At 40.0% G+C, this 13,962-nt stretch overlaps 1 protein-coding gene across 2 annotated transcripts in view; it reads right to left on the minus strand.

The window, feature by feature from the left end:
• Window positions 1-11,254, minus strand: part of Hr39 (Nuclear hormone receptor FTZ-F1 beta) — a 190,517-nt gene extending 179,263 nt beyond the window's left edge. Inside the window, exon 1 of one of the 2 annotated variants that reach the window (XM_067143523.2) lies at window positions 10,870-11,254. The gene's annotated coding sequence lies outside the window, so the exon portion shown is untranslated. Of the gene's footprint in view, window positions 1-10,467 lie in introns of both variants that reach the window. The other variant, XM_067143522.2, reaches the window with a different exon arrangement.
• Between the last annotated feature and the right edge of the window lie 2,708 nt (window positions 11,255-13,962).

Consider the following 13,962-nt stretch of genomic DNA (forward strand, 5'->3'; position numbering starts at 1 on the left):
GTCGGTGCGACGTAAAGCAAATAGCAAAAAAAGTAGTTATTTTATGATTTTTCAAGTGATCAATATTTAAAAAAATATTTAGATAACAGATTGCCAGAATAGCATTATATTACTGTGGACACAGTAGCAGCCAACTGCATAACTGTGACCCATCCTTATTGTTCTCCTTGTGGCCGACACAGGCAGCCCCGTGAAGTACGGCAGCCCGCTAAGCACTGTAAGAGGTGAAGAAGCAAGAGTCGCGCGAGACTTTCCATTGGAAGTCCTCTAGAGCTTGGAAGTCGAATACAACTTTCTGAACAGGGCATATCAAAAGTGAGTGACATTGTTGTCACACTTGTAGTTTTCATTATTATCAACGGGCATACAAAATCATCAAGTAATATTATTGGGTACGGCTACATAGAGTTTAATTTACAAAATTCTGAAGGAAACCAGTAGTAGTAGTAGTAGTAGTAGTAGTAGTAGTAGTAGTACATCAAATGTTTATAAATATAAAATACAACAGTTTTAAAAGACCAATAGCTAACACACGTCGATGTTGTAGTTGTAGTATGGCTCGGGATTGTTAGTCAATGAACCTGCCTTGTACACAGACGCCGCAATTGTATTGAGTTCTCCACCAGTCTTTACTCCTATGCATAAACTGTTTCCGTTGTTGTTTGAGTCATCAGTCCATAGACTGGTTATATGCAGGCCTCCATGCTACCCCATCTTGTGCTAACCTTTTCATTTCTACGTAACTATTGCATTCTACATCTGCTCTAATCTGCTTGTCATATTCATACCTTGGTCTACCCCTACCGTTCTTACCACCTACACTTCCTTCAAAAACCAATTGAACAACTACTGGGTGTCTTAAGATGTGTCCTATTATTCTATCTCTTCTTCTCGTCAAATTTAGCCAAATCGATCTCCTCTCACCAATTCGATTCAGTATCTCTTCATTCGTGATTCGATCTATCCATCTCACCTTCAGCATTCTTCTGTAACACCACATTTCAAAAGCTTCTATTCTCTTTCTTTCTGAGCTGGTTATCGTCCATGTTTCACTTCCATACAATGCCACGCTCCACACGAAAGTCTTCAAAAACATCTTTCTAATTCCGATATCAATGTTTGAAGTGAGCAAATTTCTTTTCTTAAGAAAGCTATTCCTTGCTTGTGCTAGTCTGCATTTTATGTCCTCCTTACTTATGCCATCGTTAGTTATTTTACTACCCAAGTAACAATATTCATCTACTTCCTTTAAGACTTCATTTCCTAATCTAATATTTCCTACATCACCTGCCTTCGTTCGACTGCACTCCATTACTTTTGTTTTGGACTTATTTATTTTCATCTTGTACTCCTTACCCAAGACTTCATCCATACCATTCAGCAACTTCTCGAGATCTTCTGCAGTCTCAGATAAAATAACAATATCATCGGCAAATCTCAAGGTTTTGATTTCCTCTCCTTGGACTGCGATTCCCTTTCCAAATTTCTCTTTGATTTCCTTTACTGCCTGTTCTATGTAAACAGTGAAAAGGAGGGGGGACAAACTGCAGCCTTGCCTCACTCCTTTCTGGATTGCTGCTTCTTTTTCAAAGCCCTCGATTCTTATCACTGCAGACTGATTTTTATACAGATTGTAGATAATCTTCGTTCTCGGTATCTGAACCCTATCATCTTCAGAATCATAAATAGCTTGGTCCAATCAACATTATCGAATGCCTTTTCTAGATCTACGAATGCCATGTACGTGGGTTTGTCCTTCTTGATTCGATCCTCTAAGATCAGACGTAAAGTCAGGATTGCTTCACGTGTTCCTACATTTCTTCTGAAGCCAAATTGATCTTCTCCCAACTCAGCTTCAACTTGTTTTTCCATTCTTCTGTAAATAATAAGTGTTAAAATTTTGCAGGCATGAGATACTAAATTAATGGTGCGGTAGTTTTCACACCTGTCAGCACCGGCTTTCTTGGGAATAGGTATAACAACATTCTGCCGAAAATCGGATGGGACTTCTCCTGACTCGTACATCTTGCACACTAAATGAAATAACCTTGCCATGCTGGTTTCTCCTAAGGCAGTCAGTAATTCAGAGGGAATATCATCAATTCCAGGTGCCTTGTTCCTATTTAGGTCACTCACAGCTCTGTCAAACTCTGACCTCAAAATTGGGTCTCCCATTTCATCAGCATCAACAGCCTCTTCATGTTCCAGAACCAAATTATCTACATCTTTACCTTGATACAACTGTTGGATATGCTCCTGCCATCTTTCTGCTTTGTCTTCTTTCCCTAGAAGTGGCTTTCCATCTGAGCTCTTAATATTCATGCACCTAGATTTCCTTTCAGCAAAGGTTTCCTTGATTTTCCTGTATGCAGCATCTACCTTTCCAAGGACCATACGCCTTCGACATCCTTGCACTTCTCCTTCAGCCATTCTTCCTTAGCTGCCTTGCACTTTCTATCCACTTGATTCTTTAATCGCATGTATTCTTTTCTGCCCTCTTCATTTCTAGCGCTCTTGTATTTTCGTCGTTCATCAATCAGGTCTAGTATCTCCTGAGTTATCCACTGATTCTTAGTTGATCTTTTCTTCCTTCCTAACATTTCTTCAGCAGCCCTACTGACTTCATTTTTCATGACTCTCCACTCTTCCTCTATAGTGTTTCCTTCAGCCTTTTTATTTAGTCCTTGTGCAACATGTTCCTTGAAACAATCCCTCACACTCTTTTCTTTCAACTTGTCTAGATCCCATCTTTTTGCATGTTTTTCTTTCTTCAATTTCTTCAACTTCAGATGGCATTTCATGACCAACAAGTTGTGGTCAGAGTCCACGTCTGCTCCTGGGAAAGTTTTGCAATCCAACACCTGGTTTCTGAATCTCCGCCTAATCATAATGAAGTCCATTTGATACCTTCCAGTGTCTCCAGGTCCCGTCCACGTATACAGCCGTCGTTTGTGGTGTTTGAACCAAGTATTGGCAAGGACTAAATTATGATCAGTGCAGAATTCAACCAGCCGACTTCCTCTTTCGTTCCTTTGTCCCAATCCAAATTCTCCTACTGTACGACCTTCTCTTCCTTGGCCTACCACTGCATTCCAGTCTCCCATCACAATTAGATTCTCATCACCTTTTACATATTGTATTAAATCTTCTATCTCCTCATATATTCTTTCAATTTCTTCATCATCCGCTGAACTAGTAGGCATATAGACCTGTACTATTGTGGTGGGCATTGGTTTGGTGTCTATCTTGACGACAATAATTCTTTCACTATGCTGGTCGTAGTAGCTCACCCGCTGCCCTATTTTCTTATTCATTATTAAACCAACTCCTGCATTTCCCCTGTTTGATTTTGTGTTGATAATTCTGTAGTCACCTGACCAAAAATCCTGTTCTTCCTGCCAACGTACCTCACTTATACCAACTACATCTAACTTTAGCCTATCCATCTCCCTTTTCAGATTCTCTAACCTACCACAACGATTCAAACTTCTAACATTCCACGCTCCGACTCGCAGAATGTCAGTATCCATCTTCCTGATGATCGCCCCCTCTCGTGTAGTCCCCACCCGGAGATCCGAATGGGGGGCTAGTTTATCTCCGGAATATTTTACCCGGGAGGAAGCCATCATCAGTACATCATTCATAGAGAGCTGCATGTCCTCGGGAGGTAGTTACGGCTGTAGTTTCCCGTTGCTTTCAGCCGTGTAGCAGTATCAACACAGCTAAGCCATGTTGAGTATTATTACAAGGCCGTATCAGTCAATCATCTAGGCTGCCGCCCTTGCAACTACCGAAAGGCTGCTACCCCCCTTTCAATGAACCATTCGTTAGTCTGGTCTCTCAACAGATACCCATCCGATATGGTTGCACCTGCGGCTCGACTATCTGCATCATTGGGACACGCAAGCCTCCCCACCGCGGCAAGGTCACATGGTTCGCAGAGGAGGAAAACTGTTTCCAACGGACCGTTAATGGGATACCTGCTCAGTTTTGTTCTGTACTGTTTGATTCAATTATAAAGAGCAAGGTTCCAACTGTGTGGGCGACAGTTCGAACCGCTATTTTAAACAAACAATATCCACTGTAGTGTGTGTTAACTCCACTGTGTGCACAAACGACTATCACTTCATCGATTGTTTAGGAATGTAGAACAAACTGAAATAAATAAATAAATTATTATGTTGACATTCTCAGGCTAGCACCAGAAGCAGGGTTTCGTCCTAGACTATGTCTCGCTACTCGAAAGTAGTTGTATTTCGACCCCTATATAGACTACTTCAGATGCTGCATAACCTTTTGAACTGCCCTAAATAACCCGCGTGCTCTGATTCACTATTTAAAGTAGGCTAGTCGATGACCTAGTTATTAGGCTCCTCACAGCAACAATTTCAATGATGAAAAATGACCACAGAAACTGAAATAATTTTGACATGTGTTATCCTTGTTATCTCTTTGTGATGTATTACTACAGACATGTCATTAGTTTCGAAATTGTGATCAAGAGAGCCAAAGGGAGAAAGGCATTTTTGAAATGATTTTTTTCTTTATTTTAAGATGCTGAACTTCAGTATTTCGTGATGAAGTAATACTGATTGGGAAGAAACTTAAGGTTAAATGTCAGATAAAAATTCGAAATTAGAGTCGGTGGACCACTTCAAGTAGTAAGTATTCAGAATGTATATTTTCCAAGCATAGCAGGATAGTCGGAGAAATCGATCAAGATGTAGCAAAAGCTAACGTAGTGAGTTCGCAGTAATGGTAACAGTTTAATGAAATGAGGAATCAAATGCCCAGACGAAATATTGTCCTTGCACCAATTTATTTTCTGGCTGACTCAGTAGCATAGGAATGCTATTGACTTTACGTCGCACCGACACAGATAGGTCTTATGGCGACGATGGGATAGGAAAGGCCTAGGAGTTGTAAGGAAGCGGCCGTGGCCTTAATTAAGGTACAGCCCCAGCATTTGCCTGGTGTGAAAATGGTAAACCACAGAAAACCATCTTCAGGACTGCCGACAGTGGGATTCGAAACCACTATCTCCCGGATGCAAGCTCACAACCGCGCGCCTCTAACCGCACGGCCAACTCGCCCGGTTGCAGCACAGGAATGAAAGTTACAGTATGTGTCCTTACGCAGCTAGAGTTAACAGACAAGGGAAAAACCTGAAATGATTTCTAGTACAATACAATGTAAACCATGGTAGAATGATATATACACGGCGAATCAAGAGATTGTGCAGAAACTGAAGTAGGCCCTAGCTCATAAAGGGATCGAATACAACTTTCGAATGGGAACGTATAGTCTAGGACGAAACCCTGCGTCAGGGAGAGCCTCGGAATGTCAAGAACCACACAAGGACAATTTATTTGATTTATTTTTTCGAAATGCTGTACATTCCAATCAATGAACTGGTAACTGTTCATGCACACAGTAAACATAAGACACTGGGGATGGTTTACGAAAGCTACTCTGTCACCCACGATATGCAGACATCATATCGACCTTAGGCTACTCCAGTTTCTGTGCCAAACTTTTGAATCAGCTGGTATGCTGAAGAGATACAGGTTAGCTCAGGAATCAACCAACACGTTAGATATACAGTAGCTGCGAGTGTGAACTCGCTTCGGTGATGGTGTCAAGGAGGAGAGTACAGAGGAATAATGATGAAACCCGCCAGGAAGGGTAAAATAAAACAGGATGAGAGGTATAGTATGTAATTGTTACACTGATTTTAATGGTTGCATGCTCAGGATTATGTGACCGATTCGTTCATTCAGGTGAAGACTGAAGAGAAAAAAGTCTATAATCAAAATGAATGTACGTATGTCCTGATTACACTGACAAGAATATCTATGGTAAACATTTGAAAATAAAGGCGATAGAGGAAATTAGGTGAAGGAGCAAATCAGTCTTTCAACACACTGATACCACTGATGCCACTTGGTGTTATCACTTATCAGTCTTCAACCTGGTCTGAAGAACGCGGCGGCTTATTAAAGGAAACGATGTTATCAGAAATACGCTACTGAAAGGGAGGGGGGAAATCTAACATTCACAGAGGAACGTACTAATAATGGCCAACGATTTCTTTCAAGGGTTCAATAATGAATCGATGCAGAATTCAACTCTTGTGCGGAGGGGAAAATGAGATGTTCTGTGAGAAGAACTGCCAGCAAACACCAAAGAACCCAGCTTCCATTACAGTGAAAAGCGCATCTTATTCTCCGCTGTGGATGGGGATGATACGATACATCCACGGTGAACCCTGCCTGTCGTAAAGGCGACTAAAAGGGGATCCAGGGACTCTCAACGGGAGTGTGGTTGGTAACCACAGGGCCTCTAGCACTTACTTCTACCAAGCTCCTCATATTCATTTTTCCTGTGACCTTCCTTGATCAACACTTGTTTCTTTCCAAGCCCGATATGAGGTTTGCGAGGACTACGGAGTCTTTCACTTACACGCCGTGCGTAGCTCTTCACATTTCTTCTGCCGGTACATTTCTTCTATGAGTCGGACCGCTTCAGTTTTTTCCTCTGATTAATAGTACTAAGAGAGGATAGTTGGCCAGTGTTGCACTTCCTCTTTAAACAATTATCACCGCCATCAGCATCAGCAGCACATCTTTTGTGTCATGAGATTAGAAGACTGTACTTTGTAGCGGAAGTAATAATAGATGTGATCAAAATGATGGATGATATGCTGCCGTCTGGAGTTAAAGTACCGCTTATGGCACTAATGCATACATTTTCATGAAACATACGCCACAAAGCAAATGATGTCATATCTCCTTTGAAATGAAAACGCATGAACCTCTTAATTCGTCTTGTAAGAGCTCAGATATGAATTCCATAGAAACTTACAACGGGAAGTTTAAAAAAAGTAAAGACAATACTAAGAAGGGAAATCACTGCAACTTTAAACATTATTTGAAATTCATATCCAAATATTGCACAAGGATAATACATATTAACGGCACTTCTATCTTTTTTCTTTTCTTTCAATTTCGTTTTACGTCGCACCGTCGCGACGCTGGGTAACGATAGGATAGGAAAGGGCTAGGAGTGGGCAGGAAGTGGCCGTGGCCTTAATTAAGGTACAGCCCGAGCATTTGCCTGGTGTGAAAATAGGAAACCACGGTAAACCATCTCTAGGGCGCCGACAGTGAGGTTCGAACCCACTATCTCCCGAATGCAAGTTCACAGTAGCGCGACCCTAACCGCACGGCCACTTGCTCGGTGCACTTCTATATATTTCAATATAAACTTCAGTGAAACAACTCAATGTTCTCAGTTAGCAAGCATAAAGCACAATACATAAATACACACAATTCATCAATATGTACATAATACATCAGGAACATCAGTGAATCTCCCTTGTACGCTGCATATGGAGCAGGAATGGATTAAGAAGAACAGGTTTAGGTACCTGGGAGAATGGCTGGAACCTAATTTCTCCAAAGGAGTAGCATTATCAACTCGAGTTAACAAGCTAGAACTGGCATACTAACTAAAAAAAGACCTATAATAAAACAAAGTCTCTCCCGTAACATTAACACGAACTACCAGACAGTCATCCGTCCTGAAGATATTTAACAGGAACGGACTTACGGACAAACTCGAAATCCAGAAGAGAAATATACTGAGGAAGCTATTGGGATCAGTCAAGGGAAAGAATACAAAATGCAACCCAACCAAGAGCTCTACAAATACTGTGAAAAACTCACTGGCTTAACCAGGAGGATAGTAGCATTTCCCTCTTTTTTTTGGGGGGGGGGGGGGAATAGTGGTTGAACGTCACTCTAACACATGGAAGGTTTCGGCGATTTAAGGATGGGAAACAGCTAGGTTTGGGAAGGTAGCGACCATGGCCTTACTTAAGGTACAGCTCCAGCATTTGCCTGGTGTGAAAATGGGGAAACCACGGAAAACCATTTTCATGACTGCCGACGGTGGAATTCTAACCCAACATCTCCCGAATGCAAGCTCAGAACTATCCTCTACAGGATGCCTCCTGCCAGGTAGACCAACTAGCTACTCGCTTACTGGCAAAAGTGGGAGGACAAGTCACCAAGGTCGACGGAAGTAAGCAAAGATCTACAAGAACTGGGAGGAATAGAAAGAGACTTAAAAGACCGGACATCTCCCAGGGGGATGCCTAAACAAATGCGGTTCTAGGACAAATCGCCAAGAAGGAAGACAAGTACCCTCTGGACAAAGGAGAGGGGGAAACAACACAACCACAGGATGTGCAATTAGTGGACAAACATCAAATCCACCCCGAATGCAACAGTTGAATGTCGTGGTCCTTGGTCGGCCTATACGAAACAAGAAAAACAGGACAGAATAAAACACCGAGTGTTAAGGCATGTCAGAGGGAATTAAAGTCAAAAACTACAAGTCAGTCAAAGATTTGTACACATAATTAGCGAAAATGTGCTTAATCATATATGACTGAGTTCGTTTTATGCACAAAATATTTCTTGATTCATTTACATGAATAATTTTCACAATTTCCTATATCAGCTATTATTATAAAACATATTGATAGATAAAAGAACGTGCAGAACTATACTGGAGTTTCTGATAGTTCGTAACATGGTCTGCCGGGCTGAGTGGCTCAGACGATTGAGGCGCTCGCCTTCTGACCCCAACTTGGCAGGTTCGGTCCTGGCTCAGTCCGGTGGTATTTGAAGGTGCTCAAATACGTCAGCCTCGTGTCGGTAGATTTATTGAAACGTAAAAGAACTCCTTCGGGAACTAACTTCCGGCACCTCGGCGTCTCCGAAAACCGTCAAATGTACTTAGTGGGACATAAAAAGCAATAACATTATTATTAGTAAAGGGTCAATTATCTATTCATGCTTAATTCAAATATTGTCCGTTCAAAATAACCGTAAAATAAACTTTGTATAAATTGTCCAAACGCAGTACATGAACAGAACATGCCACTGCAGTCTTTACTTTCCCAAGTACAGTCCTTCATTCCTCCCATTATCTGAAGAAATAGAGTTTTTCAGTTAAATGATAACTAATCAATAACTTTAACGTGTGCTATAAAATACCTAATGTACACTCAACCGCATAAAAATAGGCCATCGTAGAAGACGACTTTCTTGCAAAATCCTCTTGTTTGAAATAGGATGAACATACTGTGCAGGTGGTAGAATTTCAAGTTCCATCACTTCGACCAACGGTTATCCACAGTTTACGAATATCCTCGTGTTTCGAGAATGTATAAAATTAAATATTTCTTTGCTGGACAATTTTGGTGCGGCTGAGTGTACATATAAGAAATCACAAGTTGTAGGCCCTTTTCTTTAACACTAATAGTCTATTATTACTACGGAACATTGCCGTACGTTTTCAACGGAATTAACAATTTAAAGCTATTTACCTTCTGAGGTCACAGCCTTAAGCGAAAAAAAAGAAGTTTCTATTGGAAATCTCTTCCGAGTTGTCGTTCATGAAAACTTAAAAGTGTAACTTCCTTTCGGCAAAGAAACACAAGGTGTCGTCCTGCATCTTAGTTACTTGCGATTATGATCATTGTATCTTTAGATCGCTCATTTTTAAAAGATCAGACAGTCTTGAACAGTTGAAATGATACCTTCATAAATAGTTCATTTTAATACTAGTCGGTAACCTTTAACATTTTTTTTAAACTCTTAACATTTAATTGATCTTTAGCAAAGGTTTCTGCTTCAATGTGGTTAATTAAATGATCGTACTCAAAGATATACCCTTCTGCAGCTAAATAAACTGATTCGTGGTACTTAGTTTAGGTCTACCCAGTAATATTATATACCGAAACCTTGCGTAATTATGTTTTAAAAATATCCATAGATTTCTAAAGAAAGAGTAATAGCACGATAGGGAAATTCCCGATTCCTTCCAACTTTAAATAAGCTACTGAACACGATTTTCATAAATCGATCTGTAATAGGTTTGTCCTACTACCATCTCGCATTATTATTATTATTATTATTATTATTATTATTATTATTATTATTATTATTATTATTATTATTATTATTATTGTCATTAACGGAAGCTTTGCGAAATTATGTTTAAAAATTTCTGAGCGTTACAAATTAGAAGTATTATCAGCACGATAGGGATAATTCAGATTCCTTCCAACATCAAATAACCTACAGAACTCGGTTTTCATAAATCAATCTACAGAAAGTAATCACAGGAGTCACAGGTATGACGTAACACAGGTCACAGTGCACCTGTATATCTTCTCCCCTAAATACCACGACTACCCCTTCAGTTGGAGGGGATTCTGTAAGCAGTTGGCGACCCCGGCCTATGTAGGAGAGAGAGCTTCGACCTGAAAAGGCATTCGTTCTGTCTGGTATCTTGGAACACGTAACATAGTTGTAAAAGTGAATGTACAGGTGTTTATGTAGGTGAAGGCAAGAGGATGGCGGGCGCATTTATTAGCACTTTAGTAAAACTTACCTTATCCTTAGCAAATCTCTCAAATAAAATCCTTTCTCTTCGAACGCGATGTGGTTACATTTACACAGCATTCAACGAATAGGGCACTATTTTTTTCTAAGATGTATCAATCCCAAAGATAGTTACTGAAAATAAGAGTGTGTGCCCATTAAAGTAGATAACTTCATATATAACTCTGTTTAAAGTAGCACACTAACATCAGTTTTCATTTGACAAACACAAGAATTATTCACACAGTATTTAAACTGCATTATAGAACTCCTGAATATGCAATTCCACAAATTCCGTTATTATTTTTATACACCCCAGCTGATTTCTATTCGTAAGTTTACTTTTCACTTCGGTACGAATTTCACACAGGTATAAGGATTCAACATTGACAGTCATACGTAACCACAATACCTGAACAATCACTACACTGATAATCCAGATGCGGACCAGTCAACGTCAAAAAGCGAACTTCACACCAGTTTCACGATTGCACTTGCTAGCAGCTAAAGCCTTGCCTTGGCTACGTCACTACCCGGCTTCACCGGCCGCGCACACGCGAAACTACATTTTTGGCGTGACTTTATGATTCGATCCGCATATTCGACATACACAGGGCCACTTTCCCATCACTTTTTGTTCCCAGAACTTACTGTGTAATCTCGAAGCACCTATCTGAACGACAGTAAGTGATGACAGAGTTATAAAATGTATGTAAGGTAAGGGCAAGTAGAGGTTCGCGAACTTAACATACCGCCAAAGTACACGCCGGTGATCAAAGCTAGTCCTGTCGTGCGGCTCTCCTGTCACCTTGTGAAGGTTGCATTGCGTCCAGGCAAGTCGCTGGCTCGTTAAGCAACGTTGCCTACCCTTGCTTATACCCTTGCTCTCCATCAGGATGCTGTTTTATTACCTGATCCAAAAACATCACCTCGGAAGGTGAAAGAAACAGATGAAAACAATAAAATTCACGTACGTAAGTCTAAGTGCAAGTTAAATGAAAATACTTTTTATTTTATTTTATTTGCAGGCTATTCAGCAGGTGACCGAGGTCACACGTTTGATCGATATCGTCTTAAGTAGGACTTCAGACAGGAAATCTATAAACTCCAACCAGTAAGAGAGAAATTGATATTACAGAGCGAGTTAGCTGCGCGGTTCGGGTCGGAAAGCTGTTAGCTCTCAATCGGGAGACGGTGGGTTCGAACCCCACTGTCGGCAGCCCTGATCATGGTTTGCGTGGTTTTTCCATGTTCACACCAGAAAAATGCTAGAGCTATACCTTAATTAAGCCCACTGCCGCTTTCTTCTTCTATCATAATTTTACCTGTCTTGAGTCGGCGCGATTAAGCAAAAAGAAATTAATATTGCAGTTGGAGCTTGATAACCTTTGTATTATAGAGAGGTAATCTGCGTCACTGGATTTATGTGAGCTTATTTGAGATAAATATTCCGAGACATGAAATAAGAAACGACTAATTAATTCACCTAGCAGTATTATGTGGAAAAATCCAGGAATTCACATTCAAGGTAGTCGCTGAGTCAAAGAGAAGCAAGTCGAATAATCGCTGGTTCGGAGTCCAATAACAGTTCCTAGCTTCATTTTGTAGTTAAAAAATAATGCGATTTCATCGTGCGTGAACGTTACAGTGCCACTGAAGTATCATTATTTACTAAAGATAACCTGGAGTGGAACAGCAAAGAATTAACCTAAAATAACACACAAAGGAACAAAATAGGTACATGGTTAAAAGGGATATGTTACCATGAACAGAGGTAATAAATCCTGAGGAATAGTCTATTTTCCATCCTGCCCATTTCATCTTACGAAGCAATAAGGAGTTCAGTTTCATAACACTGCTTATCTTTTCTGCTATCTCCCAGCCTTACATCTTCTATTGAAGAAATTCTAAAGAAACTCGTGGTAAGTACGCACAGACTGTCAGTTCAGCGGTGGCACCTTCACAGGGCCTCCCGTTCCGTTAACTGTGCCGGTGAAGATATCCGAACTCCGTCGTATAGGTAGGCCAACGAATTACTATCTAGCGAAGCCAAATATACTTACATTTAGGAGGTATCATTCAAAGCGACCTGATAATTGCACATTTATATTCTAACACTAACAAAAGTGAGTTCTTACAGTCGAAGACTTCATCAGTGATGCCAGAAGCCGCATTATCAAAACATACACTTTTTAACATTGGTCGTTACATCAGGAGGAAAATAGTCCAAAACTGAATATTTCACTTTCACGGCACTACTGTACTTGAAATAACTACCAATAGAACAAGAATGACCGAGGCCACCGTAGAACAATAATTATTAATTTTGACATAAAATATGTGGTAAAGGAAAATAAAAGAACATGAAGCAAGGATGAACGTAAATAATAAAAGTTGGGAAATATTTTTGTCCTTGAATATATAACATCGTTCAAATTCTAGAACTCAGTGTGCAGAAATGAGTATAAAATTATTCTTAGATGTATCGTAATTTTAAATGTACCCGGGCAGAGTCGCTCAGGCGCTAGAGGACAAATTGGGGCAAATATTCATTTATAGGACGAGGAGTAGGAGATTGGAATAAATTATCAAGGGAAATATTTTGTAAAGTCCAAGTTCTTTGAAAACGTTTATGAAAAAACTACATAAACAAGTGATAAGGAATCCGCCACCTCGGCGACAGCCCTAAATGCAGACCATTGATGACTGATTGGTTCAGAATCCAAGGTATCTTCTCTATCCACGTTCTCATTTTCCTTCTATGATCAATTGCATGGGACAGTACTTACCATTGCGGACGATGTGAGCTGCGTTTTCCGAGGGTTACGACTTCACATGATTTTCCAGCTCTACTGAGTACCTCCTCGTTAGTGACGTGCACGAGATCTCAAATATTCTGCAATAAGTGCACATTTCAAAGGTCCGCAATTGGTTCACTGACGAAACATTTGGTGTCCATCCCTAGACACCACAAGCAGCACTGATAACTCAACACTTTGACTTTACACATGTCAGTGAGTTTCGAAGCGGAGGTCACGGTTGCATACATACAAGATGTTTTAATTTCAGAAATACTTCTTGCAATGCCGATTTTGGTTTCAGCTACTACATCTGGATCCCATACCTGAAGCTCATTAGTACAAGCCTCGATATTGAGTTTAGACCTGATGAGGTTCTTTATTAATCAATCAATCAATCAATCAATCAATCAATCAATCAATCAATCAATCAATCAATCAATCAATCAATCAAAACATGTATTTTGCAAATGGGCTACTTTCATTAAGTGGCAAAATCATAAGGAACTACCGTACAAAAACTCGTAAAATATGTACATTAAATATTTACATAAAAAATTCCAAATCTTTGCTGGATTTCCAAATTTATTTTTTTTTTTTTACATTAATATCTCTAGTTACTTTTACTGTATTAAATTTTCCACCAAGTACTCTGCACCTAACAAAATGCAGCTAAATAGAGTTTGCTCTTTCTCAGCAGGTTAAAG

The sequence above is a fragment of the Anabrus simplex genome, chromosome 3 (genome assembly GCF_040414725.1).
Source record: "Anabrus simplex isolate iqAnaSimp1 chromosome 3, ASM4041472v1, whole genome shotgun sequence".
Taxonomy (NCBI): domain Eukaryota; kingdom Metazoa; phylum Arthropoda; class Insecta; order Orthoptera; family Tettigoniidae; genus Anabrus; species Anabrus simplex.